The sequence below is a fragment of the Petaurus breviceps genome, unplaced genomic scaffold, assembly GCF_028583685.1.
Source record: "Petaurus breviceps papuanus isolate PSGF00001 unplaced genomic scaffold, PetGlider_PUasm1.0 67, whole genome shotgun sequence".
Lineage (NCBI taxonomy): Eukaryota > Metazoa > Chordata > Mammalia > Diprotodontia > Petauridae > Petaurus > Petaurus breviceps.
The window spans coordinates 636,705-664,443 of record NW_027186446.1 but is presented as its reverse complement, the minus strand read 5'-3'; the positions used below and the strand labels follow the sequence as shown (position 1 = coordinate 664,443).

The window sequence follows — 27,739 nt, the reverse complement described above, 5'->3', positions numbered from 1 at the left end:
TGCTAGAAAAAGGTAGCATTGGAGGATAGCCAAAAACTAGCCAGAAACAGGACAGCCTTCTTCACATTTCTGCGTCAAGAATCAACAAGAGCAGATACTCAGAAGGTGGTAAGAAAGTCTCAGTGTAGGGACTTTGAAAGAGCAATCCAACAACTAGCCCAGGGCTGCAGTTCTCAGAATGGGACATCTGGAGCCAAGGGTCCAGGGGAACCTAACATTGTCCTGAGATGCCAGAGAGAATACTGAAGATTCAGAACTCTGAGCCTCAGAGATTCAAAGAAGCCAGGAGGTAGAGAACAGTACAAGAACCCAAATAACCAAGGGTGAGATCAAGGTATGACAACCATACCCAAAAACATAGAGGGGGCAGAGCATTGTCCTGGCATAAAGTCCCAGTTCAGGAACTAAATTTAGAGGCATGAGTAAATAAAGTACTACCCAATATTGAAAATTATTGTAAAGCAAAGATCTCCAAAAAGGAGCAAATAACACTGTAACAATTACAAGTAGAGATTAAATAGGGAAAAAAAGGGATTTTCCACAAAGATTACACAAATACCTAGAAGAAAAAAGGTGAGATAAAAAATTAAGCTAAAGCCCTGGAGGAAATAATTGGAAGATTAAATAGCTTGGAAGAGAGAAAGTCACCTCACCCAAAAAAGAGATTCCCTGAAAACTAAACAAAACAAAACAGAAATAAATGACTCCATGAGAGAACAAGAAATATTAGAACAAAACCAAAAAATTGGGGGTGGGGAGAGAGAAAACGTGGAAAACAATTCAAAGATAAGATACTCCTGAAAACTCAATTTAAAAAAAAAAAATTTTTAAGTCTGGCCACTGTATTATTAGAAAAAAAAATTATAGGGGCGGCCAGGTAGCACAGCGAGTAAGAGCACCTGCCCCAGAGTCAGGAGAACCTGGGATTGAATCCGGGTTCAGATACTTAGCACCACACCCAGAAATAACTGGCCATGTAACCTTGAGCAAGTTACTTAACCCCAATTGCTTTAAAAAAAAAAAAAAGAAAAAATTATAAATGAAAACTGTACAGACCTATTAGTTCAGAAGATGAAGAATGATATAGCTAAAATCCAGTGTTCCTACTTCAAAGAAAAAATACTTCAATAATCTAGAAATAAGTACCTCAAGTACCAAGGAACTACTATCAGGAACACATAAGACTATCAGTTTCTACTTTGAATGAAAGGAGATCTTAGAATACAATATTCCAAAAAAAAAACAAGGGATGGACTTACAATCACTAATATCTTATCCTGTATGAAATACTTGGAAGTCCACCTACCAAGACACAAAAGAATTTATATGACTGCAACTACAAAATACCATTTACAACTATGGCTCCTAACCATTTTTGTACCATGAACCCCTTGGTCACCTGGTGAATCCTATGGCTCCCCTCTCAGAATAATGTTTTTTAAATACATAAAATAAAATACATACATCACAAAGGAATTCAATTATGCTGAAATACAGCCAGATAGATAGACAGACAGACAGACAGATAAGATGAGGGGCCAGAAATATTGAGAGAGAAACCCACAGGGATACAGGGATCCTGAGACCAGAGTTCCCAGGGAAGGGTCGCCTGGAATGAATTCTCGGACTCAAGAATTCTTTTAAGTAAAGGTGGCAAAGACTTACTGTCATACTATACAGTGGGGAAGAGTTCTTAGGGAACCTTCAACCCTAGAAGGGTACAGCTAAAGTTGATATAAGATAAACTTTAGTAAAACACTTGCCAAATATGCTAACTAGGTGATTCAGGGAAGGATTAGGGAATGGTTAAGGAATGGTCAGTTCTTAAAGGAACGTGCACTTTTAGTATCTACTGCGCAGGTGTTTTACCCAGAGTTCACTGGGAAACAGCCCGAGGGGGGCGGGGCTACAGGGAGGTGTGGTTTTAGGCTTGAAACTTTACTAAGTCAACTAATGGTCAGGGCTGACTGAGAAATACCCAGGCTGTTAGACAAGATAAACTTAAGGGAGTATACACATGACTAAGTCTAGGATACATATGAGACGTTAGTGAATGACCCAGTACACAGCTGGTTCAAACGACTCAATTCTATGGGTGCAGCCGGCCACTGTATCAGGAAGAGAGAGAAGTATTTTGCTAGGACATGCTGCCCTTGAGCTAGAGAGAAACTGCCTGAGACAGTGTTTGGAGGCTAGGGAGAAATGTGATTTTGGAACAGGAGTTCAAGCACAGACACCCAAGCACCCCAACAGATAAGGGAAGGAAAGGGGAGAGGAGAGGAGGGGAAGGGAGGGAAAGGAGAGAATTTTTTTAAGTTCACAGGTTTAGAACCCTTGTTTTACCTAAGTTAAGGATAGAAAAGACTATATCTGTGATTTGATTGAATTATAGAACATTCAATTGAGAAAACTCCTCCAATGTAGATTAGCATCTTCTCTGTAAATTTGTAGTTGCCTAGGGCACTAAGAGGTTAAGGGACTTATCCAGGGTGATATAGCCTGTATGAGCCAGAGATAGAACTTAAAATCCCAGACTTCCCGGATTCTATCAAATATGCCACCTTGCCTCCACAGAAATAAAGATAAACAAATAAGAGGTGTGGCTAAGATAGCAGAGTAGAGGGGCGGCCAGGTAGCACAGCGAGTAAGAGCACCGGCTCCAGTGTCAGGATGACCTGAAGATCGAATCCAGGCTCAGACACTTAGCACCCACCCAGAAACACCTGGCCATGTAACCTTGAGCAAGTTACTTAAAAGATAGCAGAGTAGAAGGAAGAAGTACAGAAAACTCCTTTCCAACAAAATCCCTCCAGACAGACCTAGAAAACACATCAGACTAAATCGTTATCAGGAAATCCAAGAAAAAAAGTCACATAATCATTTTTCCAACCCAGGTCAGAAGAGGTCTATATGGACACCAAGAACAAAATAAGGCCAAGTCTTGGGCAGAGTACTTCAGTGAAGGGGAAGTCTACCCACTGGGGTAAAATGGGATCTGAGACCCAAACCCAACCTCATGGAGGCTGCAGAAACTGGTGCCAAGTGGCAGCTTCATCACCACCACCCAGTCCCAGATCACAGATCCAAGGTAGAAAGAGAAAGGCACCTGTACCTAGGATTAGCATTCTGGATTAATTAGTGGTTATAGGCCCTAGGTTGTATATCAAGTAAGGGGCAAGTTAAGAAACAAGCAAGAACAATGTGTCTCTTGATCCAGAATTGGAGTTTCCTCTTCTAGGCAATCTGAAGCCCACGCAGGAATAAACAAGGAATAGATCTGTAATGCCAAGCAAAGGCAACTTCCCAAGGTTCAAAATACCAGCATAGCTGCTCTCCATTTTATTCAGTGAAAAATTCAGAACAGAGAAAATCAAAAAATAGCATAATTCAAAATACAGCATTTACCAAGTGTAATTCAATCAAATACTACTCCAACCCTGGACATTATATTCATTTAACCAATCACAAAGTACCTCTTCTAAATATTACTCCACCCCTAGGCTGTACATTCATTTAGTCCATCACAAAGCCCCTCTTCTCAAATGGAGATTACTTTGCAATCATTAGTAAAGTACATTCATTTGTTCAATCACAGAGCACAAAAAAAAGTCAAAAGTTCCCCACCCTTGGATCACAACTGAATCTACCCCAGAGTTATAACAAGCTTAAGCACAGCTTTTAATACCCAAAGAGAGGTCTTTTCTTCATCTTGACCTGAGGCAAGGTCTCAGCAATCTTTGTTCCTGGGGAGACAAAGCTTAGCAAGGCCACAAGATACATTGCCAGTGTCTTCATTAATTCATTCTCTGTCTACAGAACAGTCCTAGGACCCCTGAAAACATTAGCAAAACTCCCTTCCAGGATTTCTGTAAACATACAACAAGAAAATCCTTCTTCAGGGCTTCTGAACCAACAGCAAGGTTCCAAAGCCTCTGCAACAACAGCACTGTCCTTCACCAGTGGACAGAATTCACTCTCTGTCTGCAGAACAGATTCAGGAGCTCTGAATCAACAGCAAGGTTCTATAACAACAGGACTGTCTTTCACCAGTGAACAAATATGGCAAAACAACATCAAAACAGACAGACAAAGTACCAGCATAATAGCCATGTCTCCTCAGTCCTTGGCAGCTCTGGGTGGCAGCTCTTAAAAGTCCTGGGCAATTCAAACTGGCCCTCAGCAATCCTCTCTGTCTCTCTCTGCCTCCAAGATGCTGCTTCCAAAAAGTTCTTCTGCCTCTCTCTTTGCTTGTGTCTCTCTAAATTCAAGTCACCAGCTCAGCTCCTCCCAGTTCAGCCCTCTCTTTTCAAGTCAACAAGTCCATCCCACAAGTGGGATTCACAACTTCTGGGTTTTAATACAATCAATCCAAAAACCAAGCCAATACAGGGGGATCTTTAAATTCCATTACTATTATGAGATCCCAGACCAAAGGGAAGCCTACAGTTCTATGACTCTGAACCAGTAGAGCTTTCAAACCTGATGACAGTGGCTGAGTTTAGCAGCAGTATGCTGTTGTTCTGGTCAGGAACTAACACAGCCCTTAACAGAGAAGTAGTCATCAGACATTTATCAAGTCAGAGGGTTTTTTGGTTTTCAATCTTGTTTCTCTCGTGTGATTTTCAGCATTTCTATCTCTGTTTTTAGTTTTAATTATTTGTTGCTGCTTTTCTAGGTTTTTGTAGACGTATAGTCAATTTATTGGTCTGTTCTTTCTCCCTTTTTTTGATGAAAATGTTCAGATATAAATTTTCCCATAAAGACAACTTTGGTGACATCCCAAAAGTTTTTGTATTGTCTCACTGTTGTCATTTTTTTAACAAAATTATTTGGGGTTTTTTTATGGTCAATTTCTGTAAAGTTGTTATACAAAACTAAGAAATGTTTACTCTTGGGTTCCTATTAAGTAATACCCAAAGATAAATCATATCTAACTTTTCTAAAATTCCTGGTTCCTTAATTCCTGTTTCATTCATATTTTTGTTAGATTTGTTTTAGACTGCAAGAAGCACACTCCAACCCATTTTGCAAAGTATGTTCAAACACCCCTTCTTATGAAAGCAGGAACATTTTTTACTCTAATTAGATACTGTACTTGGAAATGTACCCAGGTATAGTAGAAGAAGCAAGTCAGGAAGGATGAAAGTTCAAATGTTGCCTTTGATTTTTCCTAACAATGAACAAGTCTTAACTTTACTGAGCCTCAGTCTGCATATCTGTAGTACTATAAAGAAGATTTAATGACATAACATATGAAAAACAGTGGAAAGCCTTATATAATTGCCAATTATTATTTTTACTAATATTGTAGATGTAAACATGGGCTGATTTACATGAATTCAATAGTCACTCTTCCTTATTTTATATATCAAGGTCATTTTAAAAGCATCTTTCTAAGATTAGTGCACTTCCACTAAGATTTTTAAATCTCTTACTAAAAAAAAAGTTTATATTCATAGCTTTAAAGTGTTATATACTTTTTCAAAAACATAAGAGCTTCTGAGGTTACACTTCATACCCATCAGGTTGGTAAAGATGACAAAAAAAGGAAAATGACAATTGTTGGAAGGTATATGGGAAGACAGGCACACTAATACATTCTTGCTGGTTCTGCCATTTTAGAAGTCAATTTGGAAAAATACCCAAAAAGCCAATAACTGTGCAGATCTCATGGCTCAGTGATATCACTACTAGGCATAAACCCTAAAAAGGCCAAAGAAAGTGGGAAAGGATGTATATAAATAAAAATATTTGCAACAACACTATCTGGTATAATAAAAACTGAAAACCAAGATGTAGACCAGCAATTGGGGAATAGTACAAATTATGGTTAGAATATAATGCATTACTGAGCTATAAGAAATGACAAATAAGAGAGATTCAACAAAAACTAAAAAGACATACATGAAATTATACAGAGTAAATTTCATAAAGTAAATACATAAATTTCAAAGTAAATACATAAGCAGAATCAGGAAAAAAAAATTACACAGTTGACTACAACATTGTGGGGCAAAAGAAATAAAAGATTTTAAAACTTTAGCTGATGCAATGACCAAGGTTCTAGAATATCAACAATGAAACATGCTCCCCATATTGTGACAAAGGTGTAATGGACTAGAGATATATAGTAAAACATACATTGAGACATGTGCAAGGTGCATATTTGTAACTGCTGACACATTTCTTACAGGAGAGAGTTGGTTTTCATATTTTGTGGTGTGCTAGGGTAGAGGGAAGGAGATGCAGAGGGGAGAATAGGGCTAGTTACAGTGATACTCCCCACTCAATCAATGAAATATTTTTTTTTAACTAGACAGCAAAGGAATTCTAGGGCACATAAGCAATAAGATGGAGAACCAAACATTTCTTTGATCTTCATGACCTCTCAAAAGAGAAATTATACACCAAAGTTAAAGTAACATCAGCTGTCTCCATGACCTAGGGTACTCAAAATCACCAAATAATAATAATAACTAAAGAACTAAATCTTCACTGACTCTGAATTCACTCAGTATCCCTCCCCCACTTCCCATACTACCACAGCACGGCTACATTAGCAGATACAAGGGCATAACATACATTAACAACACCACCCACTCTCACATGCTGGACCTTTCTCCCTCTTTCCAGTATTGTATAAACCTCAGCAACAGGCTGTGAAAATTTGTCCTGGCCATAAGAGACAAGCTAGAGGCTGCAGCCACTCAAGAGCAAAAGTCTGATAGGGGCCATAACCCCACAGTACTAACACTGCAAAGTTCCAGTGTCAAAGTAGACAACCCTGTAGGAACAGCAGAGTTGGAGCTGGGCCAACAAACCCCATGACACCCGCAATCGTGCACCAGACTGAATAACCCTGTAAACCAGCCCTGCAAAGTTCCAGAGCTAAGAATCCAAAGAACTAAGGAAGAGAAGGAGTAGAAGAGGACACCAAGATAAGACAGTATGTGGGGGGCTGAGGGACCATACAACACTCCACTAAGCATGAGAGAAAGAAAAGAGCATCCAGTTGGGGCCAGTTTTGACCACCAAAAGTCATTTTGGGTAAAAACCTAAGTTGATGAATGGTGAACTGCCCAGTTTGGAAGGAAGCTAAGATGCATAGAGATCCAGACCCCAAGAAAACCACAATTAGAGAAGGAGTCAGAAAGTAAATGATAAGAGAAAATAAGGGAGGGAAAAAAATGAAATTACCAAATATTTCAGGAAGAAGTAAACTAAAGACCTTGAACAAAACTAAATAAATCAAGAGTAAAAATTATAATAACAGAAGGAAATGTGGCATCCGGATATAATAAATAAGTACAGACATATAGAAACAAATCCTGGAAAACAAAGGAAAACAAGCTGATGAAACAGAAGATGCTGTGGAATAAGAGGAGGACATGGAAACCCAACACATTAGTTTTGAGTGGTTTAAAAAAGGAGGGAGTGAATGCAGGAATTCACCTTAACTTCTCCATGAATTCTATCAGTAATCTCTAAAAAGTGAATCTTAGTGGATTTTAGAGTGATCAGATCCATTGGGAGACAGAGTGTGACAGATTCTCAGTCCAAGAAAGTATGCATGTAGGACTGAGCAGAGGGAGCTCAGAGCACGTGGGGGCTTGCAGCAGTACAGAGCAGAGACCAGACCACAGCAGAGAGAGAGACAGAGCCCCAGTCAGTGACAAGCAGATTCACCCACAGCAGGGACAATTCTCAGACTTCTCACCTTGGGAGGGAGGATAGGTCTGAGCTGGGTAAGAGAAAGCACAGGGCCCACAGCAGCAACAGCAGCTTCTCCTGGGGCTATCAGCCTACAGCCTGGATGTTTAAAAATCACCTACTTCAATTTCCAGGAGCCAAGATGGCAGAGTAAACCCTAACTGCTCTAATCCCCTACCCTGACCCTGAAAACCCAGAGATTATTGCTGCAGTGTACAATCCTGAAATAGTGGAAACAATGGCAGGCTTGGAAGTCCTAGAGGACAGGTGTGACTGGAGCTGTGCTAAACCTGAAGTGAAGGGCAGGAGGAGTCCCAAAAAATCCCATCTCAGCCGACCCAGCAGGAGATACGAAGCCCAGGGGGGTGGAGCCAGCAAGCACTAACACCAGAAGCCCAGGTGTGCTTAAGCATAATCAGAGGAATCTGTAGACAGCAACTCAGCAGGCCACCAGTTGCTGAGCCTGCCCACTCTAATCCCGGGGAACAGAGACAGAAACCTTAAGTGGCCAGACTACCCCTCACCCACACCTTACTCTGTGAGCCTCAGGACAACTCAGGGGAAACACTCAGAGTCCTGGCCTTGGCCTCAGTCTAGATATCCAGAAGCTACAGCACACAAAGTCAACAACCAAGCCCCTAGCTCCCAGCTTGAGAAGTGTGGGTCAGAGCCCTCTGTACCCTAGAACCAGAAATCTATTTTAAAAGCCAAGAAATAGGCAACCACAATTGGCAGGAAACAACTTGCAAAGGGAAAACCAAAGAAGATTGAATCCTATTATTGTGAACAAAAAGAATCACTTTCAGGAGACAACATCAACTCTATATCCACACCTGAGACTACAGAAGGAAATATGAATTGGTCTCAAGCCCAAAAAGCAATTTTAAAAGCCAAATTAGAGAGGCAGAAGATAAAATGACCAATTCTTTTAAAATTATATTGGATAAAATGGAAAAAATCTCACTGAAGAAAACAAATCCTTAAAAAGTAAAATTTGTGAACTGGGACAGGAGGTTCAAAATCTAACAGGAGCAAAGACCTCCCTAAAAATGAAATCTAAACATATGGAAAAGTAGCTTCAAAACTAACCGAAGAAAATAATTCACTAAAAATTAGAATCAGTCAAGTTGAAGCTAACGACTCTATGACACATCAAGAATCAGCCAAACAAAATAAAAAGATTGAAAAATTAGAAGAAAATTTAAAATATCTCACTGGAAAAACAACTGACATGGAGAAAAGATGCAGAAGAGATAATCTAAGAATTATTGGTCTACCAGAAAGCCATGATGAAAAAAACAGCCTGGACAACACCTTCCAAGAAATTATTCAAGAAAATTGTCCTGAGGTTCTAGAAACAGAGGGTAAAATAGTTAAATAAATAGTAAATAATAGTAAATAAATAAATAGTAAAATAGTTATCGAAAGAATTCACCAAACACCTCCCAAGAGAGATCCCAAATTGAAAACTCCAAGAAATATTGTAGCCAAATTCCCAGAATTATCAAGTCAAGGAGAAAATACTGCAAGCATCCAGAAGGAAACAATTGAAATATCGTGAAACTACAGTCAGGATCACAAAGGACCGAGAAGCTTCTACATTAAAAGATCAGAGGGATTGGAATATGATATTTCCTAAGGCAAAAGAGCTTGGATTGCAAAGATCAACTATCCAGCAAGACTGAGCATAGTATTTCAAGCAAAGAGATGGTCATTCAATAAAATAAGGGACTTCCAGACCTTCCTGATGAAAAAGCCAGAGCTCAATGGAAAATTTGATCTCCAAATACAAGACTCAAGAGAGACATAAAAAGGTAAACAAGGAAAACACACAGACACACACACACAAACACTAACATAACTTGTGATTCAATAAGAGCAAACTGTTTACATCCCTATATGGGAAGCTGATACGTGTCAATATTGAGAATTGTATATTATTGTCACATTTAATTTACTTAGACGGTGTGAGGAAAAATTAACTAATCTGATGACCAAAAAAAAAAAAACCTTATGAAGGGGTGCAAAGGGATTATAAGGGACAAAAGGAAAGGAGGAGGCAGAAAAGGGTAAATTATGCTACACAAAGAGGCATAAAAACATACTATAGTAGAGGGAAAGAAGGGAGGGAGATGAACATTATAGGAACTTTACGCTCATTGGTTTTGGTTGAAGAAGGGATTAACATAATCAAGTTTAGGATTCTAACATAAAAAGACACAAAAACTCATTATAATAGAGGGAAAGGAGGGAGGGAGAGGAGCACTGTATGAAATTTATTCTCATCGGTTTGGGTTCAATGAGGGAATAACATACTTTGTTAGGTATAAAAATCTATTGTGCCCTAGAGAAAGTAGGAGGGGAAAAGGGGGAAAGGGGGGGAATAGTTAGAAGAGAGGGAAGAACTAGTAAGGGGGAAGGGCAGGTAAAGGGGGTGCACAGGGAGGGAATACTGAGGGAGGCAGTGGTCATGCTCCTTTCCCCCCTAATGAGACAACATACCAAACATATCAAAACTTGTGGGAAGCAGCAAAAGCAGTTCCTAGGGGAAGTTTTATATCTCTGAATGAATACATGAATATAATAGAGAAAATGGAGATCAATGAATTGGGCATGCAACTGGAAAAGCTAGAAGAAGAACAAATTGAAAATCCCCAATTAAATACTAAATTAGACATATTAAAAACCAAAGGAGAGATTAATAAAATTGAAATTAAGAAAACTATTGAACTAAGAGCTGGTTTTATGAAAAAAAATAATAAAATTGATCAACCTTTAGTCAATTTGATGAAAAGAAAATAAAAGAAAACCAAATTACCAATATCAAAAATAAAAAGGGTGAATTAGCCTCCAACGAAGAGGAAATTTTAAAAATAATCAGGAATTATTTTGCCCAATTGTATGCCAATAAATTTGATAATCTTAGGGAAATGGATGAATATTTACAAAAATATAAATTGCCCGGATTAACTGAAGAGGAAGTAGAATACTTAAATAACCCCATCTCAGAAAAAGAAATTGAACAAGCCATCACTGAACTCCCTAGGAAAAAATCTCCAGGGCCAGATCGATTTACTAGTGAATTCTATCAAACATTTAAGGAACAATTGATTCCAATACTTTATAAACTACTTGGAAAACTTGGAGAAGGAGTCCTACCAAATTCTTTTTATGACACAAATATGGTACTGATACCTAAATCAGGAAGGACCAAAATGGAGAAAGAAAATTATAGACCAATTTCCCTCATGAACATAGATGCAAAATTTTTAAATAAAATATTAGCAAAAAGACTACAGCAACTTATCACAAGAATAATACACTTTGATCAGGTAGGATTTATTCTAGGCATGCAAGGATGGTTCAATATTAGGAAAACTATTATTATAATCAATCATATCAACAACAATACTCTTAGAAACTATATGATTATCTCAATATGTGCAGAAAAGGCCTTTGACAAAATACAACACCCATTCCTATTAAAAACACTAGAAAGTATAGGAATCAATGGAGTCTTCCTTAAAACAATAAGTAGCACCTATCTAAAACCATCAGCAAGTATTATATGTGATGGGGATAAGCTAGAAGCATTTCCAATAACATCGGGGATGAAAAAAGAATGTACACTATCACCCCTCTTATTCAATTTGGTATGAAAAATGTTAGTTGTAGCAATAAGAGAAGAAAAAGAAATCTAAGGAATCAGGTTGGGCAAAAGCTATCACTCTTTGCAGATGATATGATAATATACTTAGAGAATTCTAGAGAATCAAGTGAAAAACTACTTGAGATAAATAAATTTGGCAAAGTTGCAGGATATAAAATATACCCACATAAATCCTCAGCATTCCTATACATTTCTAACAAAGCCCAACAGCAAGAAATAGAAAGAGAAATTCCATTTAAAGTCACTGTAGACACTATAAAAAATTTGGGACTCTACCTGCCAAAACAAACCCAGGAACTATATGAACACAATTATGAATCACTTTTCACACAAATAAAGTTAAATCTAAATAATTGGAAAAACATCAGTTGCTCATGGCTAGGTCAAGATAATATAATAAAAATGATCATTTTACCTAAATTAATTTACCTATTTAATGCCATACCAATAAATCTACCAGAAAATTACTTTATAGAGCTAGAAAAAAATAGCAACAAAATTCATCTGGAAGAACAAAAGGTCCAGAATATCAAGTAATTTAATGAAAAGAAATGCTAGAGAAGGTAGCCTAGCCAAACCAGATTTTAAACTGTATTATAAAGCAGCAGTCATCAAAACTACTTGGTACTGGCTGAGGAATAGAGTGGTGGATCAGTAGAATAGATTAGGTACATAAGGCACAGCAGTCAATGACTACAGTAATCTACTGTTTGACAAACCCAAAGACCCTAGCTTGTGGGATAAGAATTCACTATTTGACAAAAACTGCTGGGAAAACTAGAAAAATAGTATGGCAGAAACTGGGCACAGACAAATATCTTACACCATATACCAAAATAAAATCTAAATGGGTATAAAATCTAGATATAAAGGCTGAGACTGTAAGCAATCTGGGAGGGCAAGGAACAGTTTACCTGTCAGATCTATGGAGAAAAGAGGAATTTATGACCAAACAAGAGATAGAGTATTACAAAATGCAAAATGGATAATTTTGATTACATTAAATTGAAAAGATATGTATAAAGTTAATGTAACCAAGATTAGGAGGAAAGTAGAAAATTGAAAAAATTTTTACAACCAGTATCTCTGATAAAGGCCTCATTTTTAAAATATACAGAGAACTGAGTCAAATTTATAATAATACAAGTTATTCCCCAATTGATAAATGGTCAAAGGATATGAACAGGCAGTTTTCAGAGGAAAAAAATTAAAGATATCTATAAGCATATGAAAAAATGCTCTAAATCACTATTGATTAGAGAAATGCAAATCAAAACAACTCTGAGGTACCACATCTTACCAGCCAGATTGGCTAAAAAGACAAAACAGGAAAATGATAAATGCTAGAGAGGATGTGGAAAAAGTTGGAACACTAATGCATTGCTGGTGGAGTTGTGAACTGATTCAACCATTCTAGAAAGTAATCTGGAACTATGTCCAAAGGGCTATAAATAAGTACATACCCAGCAATACCACTTCTAGGGCTGTATCCCAAAGAGTCATAGAAGTGGGAAAAGGGTCCATTAGTATAAAAATATTTATAGCAGCTCTTTTTCCAGTGGCAAGGGATTAGAAATCAAGGGGATGTCCATCAATTGGGGAATAGCTGAACAAGTTGTGGTATATGAATGTAATGGAATACTATTGTGCTATAAGAAATGAGGAACAAACAGACTTCATAATAACCTGGAAGGACTTATATAAACTCATGCTGAGAGAGGAGAACAGAACCAGGAGAACTTTGTACACAATTACAGACACATCATGTGTGACGACTAACTTGGATAGACTGGGCTTCTCTAAGTAACACAAGGTTATAAGATAACTCCGTAAGACTCATGATGGAAAGGGACATCCGCATCCAGAGAAAGAACTACAGAGTCTGAATGCAGATTGTAGCAAACTACTTGCCCTTTTTTTTCTGTTTTATTTTGTTTTATTTCTTCTTTCTCACTGTTCACTCCACTGGTTATAATCCTTCTTTACAACTCGACTGATGTTTAATGTGAAGGTATTTGTGGATCCTATATTTGATTGCATGCCTCCATGGGGGAAAGGGCCAAGGAGAGGAAGAAATTTGAAACTCAAGGTGATGGGGTGCTTGGGATCTATGTTTGTAAAATCAATTTGTAAACTCAGTTTGTAATACTAATTTGTAACATCAGTAATGGTGGGGTGATTGGGATCTATATTTGTAACATCAGTCTGTAAAACTTAGTAACATCGATTTGTAAAACCAGTTTGTAAAATCACACTCCATTCCACCACCACCCCCCCAGTCTCAGAGTATTAACTTTGTCCCCTCCCCCCCCCCCCCAGCTTCAAAGCATTAATTGTGCCCAGCAACAACTCATGGATTGTTTATCTCAGCCTTGAAACACTAACAAGCTATACCTATCAATCCTTCAGAAAAGTATCTATAAACATTCCAGCTTAGGCAACTATTATCTCCCCCTTGCATAGTGTCTCCTTGCCCCCGTGAATTCTTCAGTACCCTATCTCTAGGTTGACTCCTTGGCTGCCTCAATAAATCCTTCAGGACCCTATCTCCAAGTTAACACCTTAGCCTATTATCCCTGGTCTCCAGTTAGCCTTGGTTCCCAGACATTAATCTTGTCAAACATGACACTGATGGGAGGCAGACTGGGCACTTCTCCATCAGCCCTTGACCCACCTAGTTAGCTGTAATGGGAATGTAAATTTTGAAGATCTTCCCTGCCCCTAAGCTAAAGTGCACCTGAAGTCTGGGGTGGGAGGCTTGTTTTTCAGTAGATACTTCTTAATTGGCCAGTGAGTCAATAAGGTTGTTACATTCTCTGAGCCAGGAGAAGGCTATGTAAGCCCTGATGTGTAGCTTTGTTTTGGGGGCTCACTTTGAGAAGTGTTCTGTGATTTGATCTGGATTCTGGGAAGCCGTTGTCCAGAGGCCCCCCCCCCCTTTGAAAAACCCAGATGTTGATTGGGTATGGATGTAATGGCTGGACAGTTCGGAAAGCTGTCTACTTGATCTGTTTCTGTCTTGATAATTCTGCCTGTATACTTTGAAGTTCGGGGTGCTGACCTTTTTCCCCTGAACAAGGTAAACGATATATGTCTGACTGATTAAAGTAAGCTTGTTAACCCATTTTGAGTTGCTTTCCTTTATCAAAGCAGATCCAAGAACCTGTGGTGGCAGCGACCCTGAGGACGCTTGGGGTGCTTGCTGCTATATTAGCATAATTGGCACAGGTTCTACTATGAATGATTCTATATAAATCCTAATTCTACCCCTTTGAGGTTGCAGGTCCCCTAAGGATCCTTGCCCGCTGTAAGGCATATAATAAACTTTTATAACTCTGACTCCAAGTTAGCCTGGGCCTACTGAATTCTTTCAAGACTGAATCACAGGTTCTGGTCTCAGATAAGATCAGAGTTCCTGCTGAACCTATTGGGAGCCATCCCTCATCAAAGGGGCTGTGGAACTGAATGTTGTAAACCAAAAGTAAATAAATCAAAATTTAAAAAAAGGAAATGAGACTTATGAGAGCAGAATTTATGATATGCACAGGAAAAATAATGATCAAAATGAAAAAATAGGAAACTGCAATGGCAAACCTCACCAAAGAACAAAAGAGAGGATTAAGAATGGAAATACACAAAAACAAAAAACAATCTAAAAGAAAAAAATAAATAAAACACAAAGACAGACAACAAATAAAATGACAAAATCCTTCACCCCAGTATGAGGGAAATACTAGAAGAGATCTTCCCAAAACAACATAGAAAGTGAAATACCAACTGAAAGAATTCACAGATCACCTAAAGGAAAAAAACACTTAAAAAAAAATAAGTAAGACTGCAAGTTTCAAGACATATAGTAGCTAAGTTTAGCAATTCAATTCAAAAACAAGAAGTTCTCCAAATCATCAGGAAAAAGACCTTCAGATTCAAAGGAAAGGAAATTTGAGTAAGGCAAGACAATCCTGCATCCACTAGAAAAGGTAGAAGGAAATGGAACAGTGTGTTCCAAAGAACAATGGAGCTCAGAATATAGCCCAGGGTAATGTACACTGAAAATATAAGCTTAACCTTACATGAAAAAAAAATGGACACTGAATAACAAAGAGACATTTGAAACATTTTTATGAAGAAAATCAGACCTGAAAAAAAGTATATGCTTCTCCAAAACCCCAACCAACAAAAATGCAGGAGTGTATAAGTACATCAAGAAAGGTCAGGCACAGCAACAGAGTGACAGCAAAGAAACCAGTAAAAGACTTCTTTCTAAATGTACATAAGGAGAGAAGAGTGAAGGCAGAAATCTGGTAGACTTAGCAATGAAGAATAGGACAGGAAACACCCTGCCAATAGGCAAATCGTTTTGGTTTTTTTTTTTGATAGGACTACCTTACAACACATGGAAGGATAAATGAAAGGGGAAGAACACGAGCATAAAAGAAAAGCCTGTGGTATGCTGTGATGGGGGAGGGGGAGGGGTTTTGGGTGGTGCCATGGTTGATTTGAATGAATATGGGGTGATCTCCATATAAGGCCATGGGGGTGATCACCATATAAGGCCATAAATGTAAAACTGCGATGTGATTGGCTCGGATTCGCTATATATTTTCTTGTGTGAGAGGGCGCTCTCTCTCTCTCTCCGCCATGTAACTGTTGAAGAATAAACCACCCCGCTTCACTCCTCCGCCTTCTGTCTGGTGTTTTTCCCCGTGAGGGGCCGGTGACGACCGAAGACCCGGGATGGGTAAGTGAGAGGGCCGTGGGGCTAGTCGTCTAGATCTGTTGTGAGGGCAAACGCCCGCAACAATGCTGGAGTCAAATGAAGGGCTAGCAATAAAGGAAAGGAGACTTCTATGGTCTAAAAAAAAAAAAGAGGAGACTACAGGGAAGTGGGTGAGGAGAAGGTGAGAAGAATTGAAAGATCTTAAATAAACCAATCTCAAAAAAGAACTAACTTTAAAAGAACAATCAAAGAAAAAAACTGGTGATCCTGATGGATTTACACCAGAATTCTGTCATATTTTTAAAGAACAATTACTATCAATACTACACAAAATATTCTCAAAAACCAAGAAATGCAATTACCCTTCCAGATTCCTTTTAGGATGCAAATATAGACCTAAAACCTAAACCAGGGAAAGATAAAACACAGAAAGAAAATCATAGGTCAATATCATTAAAGAATACGGACTCAAAATTTTTCAACAAAATACTATCAAACATACTTCAGTGATTTATCTAAGCAATCATTCATTGAGATCAAGTGTGACCAAGGACACAAGGGCAGTTCAACATTAGGAAAACAATCAACATAATCATATTTAAAAACCAAAACATCTGAAACAATATGATCACATCAGCAGATGCAGAAAAAGCCTTTGACAATGTAAAACTAAAATATGCTAAAAATGGGCTTATCCTACAAAGTATAGGCATAACAGGATATATTAATATCATTAAAAGTAGCTATGAAAAACCAAAAGTAAGTATCATATGCAATGGGAATACACTAGAACCTTTTCCAATAAATGTAAGAATGAAGCAAGGACACTCAATCTACCCAATATTATTTGATATTGTTCTGGAAATGCTAGCATCAGCAATAAGATAAGAGAAAGATATTAGAGGAATAAAGAAAGGCAAAGGAGATAAAACTCTCCCTATCTGCCAACAATCTGATGGTTTACTGGAAAATCCTAGGGAATCAACAAAGAGATTAATTGAAACAATTAACAGATTCAACAAAATTGTAGGTTACAGAATAAATCCTCAAAAATCAACAGTCTTTCTATATAAAAATAAGAAAACACAAGAAATGATAATAGAAAGCATTCCTTAAAGAAATAAAGAACTTAAAAAGCAAGAGGATGTTTAGTGCTCTTGGCTAGGCCATGCCAATATAATAAAAATTACAGTACTAAAAAATTAATTTACACTTTTAACATTATTTCAATGAAATCACCAAGGGGATACTTTATAGAAGTTGATAAAATAATAAAATTCACTTGGAAAAACAAAAGATCTACAATAACAAGGGAAATGATGAAAAGAAGTATGGATGAAGGGAAAATAACACTTCCATATCTCAAACTATGTTATAAAGAGGCAGTCATCAAAACCATCTGGTATTGGTTAAAGAATAGAGAGATCAATGGAACAAACTTGACAAGGAAGATTCTGAAACAAAGAGCTCAATAATCCAGTGTTTGATAAAGTAGAAAATATAAATTACCTACGAAAAAGTTCTCTATTTGACAAAAACTTTTGGGAAAACTGGAAAGCAATCTGGCAGAATGTAGGCTTACAACAAAACCTTGTACCATATTCCATGATCAATCTAAAGGGATATGCAACCTTAATAATAAAGATCATAGTATTTTTAAAAATCAGAGAGAAACAGATCATATACCTTCACAGCAATGGGTGGGAGATATAGTCTTAACAAGAGATAGAAGCAACTATAAAAGAAAAATAAATAACTCTGATGAGTTGAAGTTGAAAAGCTTGCACACAGACAAAGCTAATGCATAAGAGAAGTGGTCAAATAAGAAAAAATCTTTGTATCAAATTTCTCTGATAAGAGTTCAGTATCTAAATATATTAGACAATTAATAAATAGATATAAGTCTAATAGCCATTCCCCAATAGATAAGTGATCAAAGGATATGGACAGCTTTCAAAAGGACTGTAAAATATTTATAAACACATGAGAGAATGCTCCAAATCACTAATAAAAGAAAAGCACATCAAAACAACCCTAACTTTTCACCTCAACAGTCAGCACTGAATTAGTTGTCAAAGGATTGGCATGCTAATATATTGTTAGTGGGGCTGTCAAATGGTATAACCATTTTGTGAAGCAATTTGAAATTATGCAAATAAGTGACTAAAATGTCCATACTCGTTGAATCAAAGACTCTTATTGGGCTTAAATCAAGAAGAAAATCTCCAGACTCCAAAATATTTATAACAGAATTTTTTTTGTGATTGCTAAGAATGGAAAACCAATTTGATGTTCATCAATTGGGAAATGGCTATACAAATTGTGGTAAGTGAATGTAATGGAATATTACCGTGCTGTAAGAAACGATGTGTGTGATAAATGATATATTGATAATATCTGCATGAAAATTGATAGAGTAAAACAAAGCCAAAATAAAAAACAATATACATAGTAACTACAATGTAAATGGAAAGAATTACCACCCAAAAATCAAAGGTAAATTTAACAAAATTATAAAGATCAGGCAGGATTCAAATGAATAGTTATATAAGAGGATACGCCCACCCCATCCCTTCGTGTAAGTGGAAAATCCACAGCTGCTATAAATAACACATGCTTTCAGATTTTTTCAATGTATCAATCAGTTCTGCTGTTTTGTTTCCTCTTTTAAAAAAATACAGTTTGTCATACTGGATGGCTATCTCGGAAAGGGAGGAATACTTGTACTACTTATGGTAATGTAAGAAAGAGAACATCAAAAATTTCTTTGATATAGCTAAAGCCTTCTTGAGAAGAAAAAAAACATATCCTTCCGAACATACATTAATAAAATAGGGGGTGTGACCTTGGGCAAGTCACTCAACCCCAATTGCCCTCCAAAAAGCAAATAAATAAATAAAATGGGGGGAAAAAGAAAATTACAGAACTAAATACGCATTTAAAAAAATTCAAAAGCCAACAAATAAACAAACCTAAAAATAGCAGGGGATATTAAGAACTAGAGGAGAAATAGATACATTGGAAACCAAAAAACTATTAAAAGGATAAATAAGACTTAAAGCTGGTTCTCTGAAGAGACTAATAAAATTGATGAACATTTAGCCAAACTGATTAAAAAGGCAGAAAATAAAATCGACCAAATACCCAACAAGCAAGGTAAAAATCACAAGAAAATTAGAAGAAATGAAAAGAATAACCAGAGCCTATTAAACAGTTACATGCTAACAAAACTGAGAACACAAAAGAAATAGACAAATACCTTCAAAAATTAAAATACCCATATTGACAGAAAACCAGATCAAGATCTTAAATAATTCAGTATCAGAAAATGAAATAGAAGTAGCATTAAAGAAAGAACCAAAGAAAAACACTACTCCTTCTGAAGGAGTGAAAGGGGAATTCTATTAAACTTTTAAATAACAATTACTACCATTACTACACAATTATTCTCTAAAATTGAGAGGGGGAGGGCAGGGAAATCATCCTTCCAGAATCCTTAAATATAACAAAAATAGTACCAATACTTAACCAGGGATGGGGAACCTGCAGCCTCAAGGACTCTAGGTCCTCAAGTATCTTCCTCTGACTGAGTTAAACAAATCCTTTCATTCTAAGAAGTTCTGATTCAGTCAAAGGGTTGCACTTGAAAACCTAAAGGGTCATGTGTGGCCTCAAGGGTGCAGGTTCCCCAACCCTGACCTAAACCAAAGCACAGAAGAGGCACAGATCAATATCATTAATGAATAATAATATAAAACTTTTAAATAAAATCCCATTAAGTAGACTACCATGATTATTCAAGAAAACATTCACTATGACTAAAAGGGATTTATCATGGTACTCGATTCAATATTAGGAAAACTATCACCCAAATTAATTAGACTAAAATAAATATATCCAAAATTACATAATCATTTCAATATATGCGGAAAGTCTTTGACAAAATAAAACACTCATTTTTATGCTAGACAAAAAAATTCATAGGCACAGAGGACCCTTTTCGTTTGAATATCATTAAAAATACCTATCTAAAAGTAAAAGCAATGGGGATATACTAGAATCTTTTCCAATAAATATAGTAATAAAACAAGGATGTGCACACTCCAAAACATTATTTGATATAGTTCTAGAAATGCTGGCAATAGCAACAAGACAATAGAAAAAAAATTAAAGGCATAAAGAGGAAATAAAATAATCTCTATTTGTTGTTGATAGTTATTTGGAAAATCCTAAAAGAATCAGCAAAGTTATTGAGAAAAGTGACAGCTCCAGCAAAGTTGTAGGCTACAAAATAAAATCTCAAAATCAACTACATTTCTATATAATAATGACAAAAGTAAAGAGGCTATATAGTAGAAAGGGAAATCCCATTCCAAGTAACTATAAAATGGATAAATTATTTGAGGGTCAATCTACCAAAGCACACAAAAGCCTTGTAGAGATTCAATTACAGATCTATAAAAAATTGATTTAGAAACCTAAAAAATTCATTTGGAACAATAAGAACTAGAATATCAAAGGCAATTTTGAAAAAAACACTGGGATAAAGGGAGAAGAGCACTTCCAGATTTCAAACTATATTATAAAGCAGTAGTCATCAAAACCATCTGGTATTGTTTAAAAAAAAATGTAGACCAATGGAAAAAAACTAGACAAGGGCAAATCAGACATAATGGAACTAAAAAATCTAGTGTTCAATAAACCAGAAAACACAAAATCCTTAGGAAAGAACTTCCTATTTGATAAACTGTTAGGAAAACTGGAAAGCAATATGGTAAAATCATACTTAAAATAACACTTTATACCTTATTCCTCAATAAATTCTAAATGGATATATGACCTTAAAATTAAAGAACATACTAGGTAGAACAATGGACAAAGTGCTAGGCCTGGGAGTCAGGAAGACTCATCTCCACTAGTTCAAATCTGGCCTCAGAATACTAGCTGTGTGATCCTGGGCAAGTCAACTTAACCCTGTTTGCCTCAGTTTCTTCATCTATAAAATGAGCTGGAGAAGGAAATGGCAAGCAACAACAATAACTGGAATGTCACTGTCCTTAAGTAATGAGGAATATGATGAATACAAGCAAGCATGGAAACATCTACATGAACTGATGCAGAGTAAAACAATGTAAAAGAAAAAAACTGTCCACAAAAAAAATCAAAAGTGAGAATTGTAAAATTATAAAGAACAAGCATAGCTTATATAGAAGAACGAGAAGAGACTCCCACTCCATCTCTGTGCTGAGGTGGAGAGTCCATAAATGCACATTGCACATACTTTCTGACTTTTTTAATGTTTTGATCACATATATTGATTTTTTCCATTTCTTTTTATTGTTTTCTTTTCTTAAAAATGTTATATGAGACAGATGTCTGAGAGGGGGAGGAGGAAGTATACTGGGGTCAAACTAAAGTTATGTTTTTTAAAAAAGGACATAATTAAAAACTTATTTTAACCCTAACCTTAATAAGCAGAAGGGACAACTACGTGGCTCAGCAGATACAGTACCAGGCCTGGAGTCAGGAAGACCAGAGCTCAATTGTGACCTCAGACATTCACTAGCTGCTTTACTGTGGGCAAATCACTTAATCATGTTTGCCTCAGTTTCTTCATCTGTAAAATGAGCTGGAGAAAGAAATGACAAAGCACTCCAGTATCTTTGCCAAGAAAACTCCAAAAAGGATCACAGAGTGTCAACGAGGTCAGAAAACAACTAAATGATAGATAATAAAAAGAAGGGAACAGAAGGAAATTCAGAGGAAGACAGAATTTGGGCATTTTAAAAAATAAACAACACATAACAGAAATTTGCAGTTTCATACACAATTCTTTTCCTACTCTTTGTATATGAAAATATTCATGTTTATTGATGGTTGTCACATTCAGAATAACAAAATTAAAATAATGAAAAGATAAGAATTTTGTGCAAAGTATAAAATAATCGGTTTTTGTGTACGGGGAAAGAAACGTTAGTCATTTTGATAACTTCATATCAATTTTTGAAAAATCATGCTCTAAATGAAAAAATACTAGCTTTCTGTTTACCTTAAATTTAATTTTTGGTTTCCTAAGCACTCTAAATACTGTTTCTGTGTCTGACTCTTCATGATCCCTTTTGGAGTTCCTGAAGCAAAGATACAGGAATGGTTTGCCATTTCCCTCTCCAGCTCACTTTACAAATGACAAAACTGAGGCAAGCAGGATTAAATGACTTACCCAGGGTCACAAAGTCAATGTCTAAGACCAAATTTGAACTCAGGTCTTCCAGACTCCAGGCCCAGCACTCTTCCACTCCACCATAGCTGCCTAAATGACAAGGGTTTTTTTGTTGTTTTTAAAGCACGTACAAACAACATGGGGCCATCTCAAGTTGTCCTGATCTTTATCTTGCCACAGGACCCAGACAGCTCCAGAGGAGTGAATGAAGCTGGTGATTTTGCACAGTCCTATCTCACTTAAATCCAATTCATTAGCAAGTCATGATCCTGTTTGAGAAGACAGGAAAAACAACAACCTTTGAGTAGTCTGAGCTACCCCATGGGAAACCCAACTGGCTAGTTTCAGTTGGGCAATGCAGTTCATTCCTTCCTTCCTTTTTTCTTTCCTTCCTTCCCTCCCTCCCTTATTTCTTCCTTTATCTCCCTTCCTCCTCTCCCTCTGTCTACATAGGGAATCACACTCTTACCTACAGGTGCTCTGCCCAAAGGAATATAAATTTTGATTACTGAAACCTCACAAGATATCTTGGGATTTACAGGCTAGATTTCTTTCTTAAGGACCAAGCCTTAAACTCAAATCACTCGGACTCTCACAGATTGACCAACCACAGGTCCCAGCCCAAGCCTCCCTGGGTCATAGTTTGGGCCCAGATGGCTCAGAGTGAATGTAAATAGCAACTGTCTCTATTTTGGCCAGAAACCCTCAGGGTCTTCCCCTCCCAGGTTGAATTTTTTTTTTTCTAACAAGGTCAAAGAAGCTATTCTTTGCCTCATTTCTCACCTAGCTTTAATCACTGAATGGGCCCAAACTGAGACCTGGGAAAGACCTTAGCTTAAAAAAGCCAAGGTCTCCCACTGTATCCTGGGTCATCTCCAGTCATCCCCATCTATATCTTGCCACTGGATCCAGATGGCTCCAGAGGAGAAAGTGAGGCTGGTGACTCTGCATAGCCTTCCTCACTTGAATCCAATTCACTTGCCAGTCATGACATCACCTTCCTGATGTCATGGTCCTCTTTGAAAATGAAGGACAAACAACAAAAACCTACAACATAGAACAGAACTCAACAGAGATCTCAACCATATAGCATCTTTGCAACACTGAGCATAACAGGAAGTCATTATTCTACAAACCCTTATCAGTACTGATAAAGTACACTAGTTATGTGCTACCCTAATTTACAGAATCCAGTCAACATTCCTTTGAAGGACAGACAACACACTGCCTGAAGTAAGAATGTATTTGTTGTTCAGTCATTTCAGTCACATCCATGTGGGGTTTTCTTGGAAAAAAATGTTAGAGTGGTTTGCCATTTCCTTCTCCAGCTCATTTTACAGATGAAGAACTGAGGCAAAACAGGGTTAAGTGACTTGCCCACAGTCACACAGCTAGTAAGAGTATGAGGCCTAATTTAAACTCAGAAAGATGAGTCTTCCTGATGCCAAGCCTGGTACTCTATCCACTGTCGTTATTTGGTGACTACTGCTATTATGTAAACAACCTCTTTGGCTAATAGATGCTATCTTGTCTACCCAGAGACTAACTGTTTTACTAAATGCCATATTTAGTAAACATGAGTAACATATACCCCACTGAGCAATAACTGTAAAAACATTTTTAAAAATGCTAAGTGCTTAAATTTCCCTCTTTAAGACTTACTGCACATTTTAATTCCCTTCAAAAGTAACAAGACTAAAATGCAACATAATACAAGGTAATATAATGTATCTTAAAAATGAATGCCAAAATCTAGGTCATTCTAAATATTTCCAATTGCAGCTATGCCAAACTAATTCCTGCTCACAAACCTATTGCCTCTAGGATAAAATGCCAAATCCTAAATTTATCATTTAAATTCCTTCACAATCTGGCCTAAGTTTCCAAGATTATTTCACATTACATACTCCCCTTTATAGACTCTGCTTTCTAGTCATAGTGCCCTACTTGGCTATTCTCAGAATGTAGTTCTCCATCTCCCACCTCTGTGCTTTTTCGCAGGCTATTTATCCCCTGCCTGTAAAATGCTTATCTACTTGGAATCATTACCTTTCTTCAAGGCACAGTTTATGTGTCACCTTCTATAGGAAGATTAAAATTAAAAATTTTATTTTATTTATTTAATTTTTAAAATTAAAATTAAAATTCTTTAATTTTAAGTTAGTATTATTATCTATATCTCTAAAGTTTACTACAATGCCAGGCAGCAAACAGGCTCTCCATAAATGCTTGTTGATTGATTTTTCTTCTGGTCAGTAATGCTCCCTCCCTTCTCAAATTATCGTGTATATACTTGTTTATGTTTTTTTCTCCCATTTGAATTTTAGGTTCTTGAAGACAAGAACTAATACTCATTTTCTTTATATCTCTAGCTCCTAACACAGTTATGCAGAGTAGGTGCTTAATAAATGCTGGCTGAATTTGATTACAAATGAATCACTAATATCTTCAGGATTTTCCATTCATTCTTTTATTATTACCTGTAAACGCCCCATGGAAAAGTGGGGAAAATAAGGATGGAGCCATATTGTACATCCTGGGGGAAGAAATTTTTTAAAAATCATCTTGAATGGAATCCTAGCAGTACAGAATACAGGACACTCATGTCCTTGTTCTTAACAGCTGTTCTCTCTAAGACAGCCCAAAATCATCTTAGTTTTTTGTTGCATTTTTTTTTTTGCTGTCATATAATGCTGCTGATTTTTATTGTCTGTAGAATACTAAAACCCCCACATCTTTTTTTTTAATGGCTACCTTGCCATGCTTCAACCAACTTGTGCTTACTTGTAAGTTTTTGAACCCAAATGTATCTCTACTAAATTTCATTTTAGTAGGCTGACTGAAAAAAAATCAAGAAAGAAAAATCTTCTGGAGTAGATGGGTACTACCAGTTCTGCAGGTAGGAATAAAAGGTTAATGTTGGAAGTACCTATCTCTCTGCTAGATTCAGAATAATCAAAATTAAACTAAATAAAATAAATCTGAAAGTTAATTTAAAATAATTTTACATTTATACAAGGTTTACAAAGTGCTTTCCTTACAACCACCTCCCTTTCGGGACCATTGCCTCCTTTGAAGAATAAGGATATTATTATCTATAAGGATAACAATCTCACTAATATTATCGATGAGAATAATATATTACTATTATTACTACTTCTCAAATTTTCATGTATATACTTATCTATTTAAGTGTTTTATCCTCCCATTTGAACCTTAGGTTGTTGAGTGCAAGAACTATTGATCATTTTCTTTGTATTCCCAGTTCCTAGAACACAAACTTACACAGAGTGGGTGCTTAATAAATGCTTGTTGGATTTGATTAAAAGTTTTCATTCATTCTTTCATAAACACTCTATCTACAACTTGCCCTGTATTACAACTAGGCAGTATTTACTACTATTTATTACTGATATTATTGTTCAGTACTGTCAGTCTTTGTCACCCCTGTTTGGGTTTTTTTCTTAGCAAAGATGCTGGAGTGGTTGACCACTTCCTTCTCCAGCTCATTTTACAGATGAGAAGCTGAAGCAAACAGGGTTAAGTTACTTACCCAGGATCACACAGTTAGTGTCTGAGGCTGTATTTGAACTCATGAAGATGAGTCTCCCTGAACTCCATGCCTAGTACTCTATCCACTATGCCACCTAGCTGCCTAAGGAGTACTACTAAGTAGTAATACTATAAATAATATTACTAAGTATTATTAATACTTACAATAATAGTAACTTACATTTCTAGGATGTTTTAAGGTATACAAAGTGCTTTTCGCCCTCCTTTTCCTCCCTTTGTGAGGCAGGAATTGAAAATAAATCCCCATTTTGTGCAAGTGGGGCAAGCATCTCTGAATTTCTGGTGTGGGGAAGCTCTCATCAACGCAAATCTGAAGCTGTTTATGACTAAACAGCTAAATCCGAGGAAGTTGTCAGAAGCTCAGAGAGGCTCTTTTCAGAGAAGCAGCACGGCCCGAGTCACACACTAGTAAGTGTCACAGCCCGCACTGGAACCCAGGTCTCGGATCCCTCCCTCTGCATTAGACCACCCTGCCTCAACAGGGCACGAGAAGAGTCTCTGACGTCCAAGCCTAAAGCCTGGGATCCGACCAGAGACCACGACCCAAGCCAGGCCAGGAGGCCGGGGATGAGCCGCCACCCTCCTCGCCTTTGGCTGCGTCTGGGAGTCAGCAGAGAAGCCCCGCGTCCCGTCGGCCCACAAAAAGACGCCAATAAACCGGTGCACTGGAGGCTCCGGCCCGCCTTGGACCGACGCGGCGAACAGCTCTCTTCCCAGCTCCCCTCTCGGAGGGGCCTCGGCCACCGAAGGCCCCTGCGCTTAGTCCTCTGGCTTCCCCGACCCCAAGGCCCCACGGCTTCTCCCACCTGAAACCGCGACGCTGGAGGCTCCTTCGCAGACCGAACTTCCCGCCGCTTTAGCCGACACCGGATTCCCCGAGCATCTCCCGCCTCAGACGCACTACGCAGTATCTTCGTCTCCCATTGGTTGCTGAGAGGGCGGACTTGACAGAACCGGCCTTTGCTCTACCGCTCTCCCTAACCCTCCCCCCATCCCTCTAGGCATTATGGGATTTGTAGTCCTCGAGTTTCCATAACCTGCTTTCCGAAGTCCGCCACCATCTGCATGCTGGGACTTAGCCTCCTGGGAAACGTAGTTTAGCGCAGTCTGGAAGTGACAAGATTGGATTGTTGCCACTAGTTCTTAACTGTTTAGGTACCATATGGCGGTATCCCTCACTTTATGCAACAAATGTTTTCCTGAAAAGTTGAATATAAATCTGTAGGATACGATGCAAAATTTTCGGTTTTTCACTGCTCTTCAAGCGACAACATACATAAACAATTCATAAATTTTTGGCCGAGAAACACAAAAGAGCAGAGATTTTTGTTCAAATAATGAAGTCCTGAGATTCTAGGATTTCAGGACTTGAAGTCTAAGGACCTGGGTTCAAATTCTGACTCTGCTCCACTGATTTGTTGAGTGGTCTTAGGCAAACTTTTTAACTTCCCTGAACCTCAATTTTCTCTCCTATAAAATGAAGAGGTTGGGCTAGATGATTGCTTAGGGTCCTTCAAGCTCTAAGTCCTAATGATTTGCTTAGAGCTGGAAGACCTTAGTTCAACACATTCAATTCAATTCATCATATACTTATTAAGTGCCTTCTGTCTGCCTTGTGCCTGGTATTCAAGATACACATGGGGAACTTAAGTCATCTTTGTTCCAGCCAAACTGGACTATGTTTTGTCCTATTTTCTTCCTGTCTCCAGCCATCTTAATGCCTTTGCCAATAACATTCAAAGTTATTACAATGAGTTCCCTTCTTTCACCCTTTCCCATCTCCACTTGTCTCTCCTTCCCCTTCTCTCCCTCCCCACTCCCCTCTTCATCTATTGAAGTTCCTTCT

The 27,739-nt window shown here is 37.5% G+C and overlaps 1 protein-coding gene across 1 annotated transcript in view; it reads right to left on the bottom strand.

Annotated features, from left to right (window-relative positions):
• LOC138173920 (serine/threonine-protein kinase VRK1) overlaps positions 1-26,856 on the bottom strand; it is a 143,300-nt gene extending 116,444 nt beyond the window's left edge. Inside the window, exon 1 of the mRNA XM_069103974.1 lies at positions 26,700-26,856. The gene's annotated coding sequence lies outside the window, so the exon portion shown is untranslated. The remainder of the gene's footprint in view (positions 1-26,699) is intronic.
• Between the last annotated feature and the right edge of the window lie 883 nt (positions 26,857-27,739).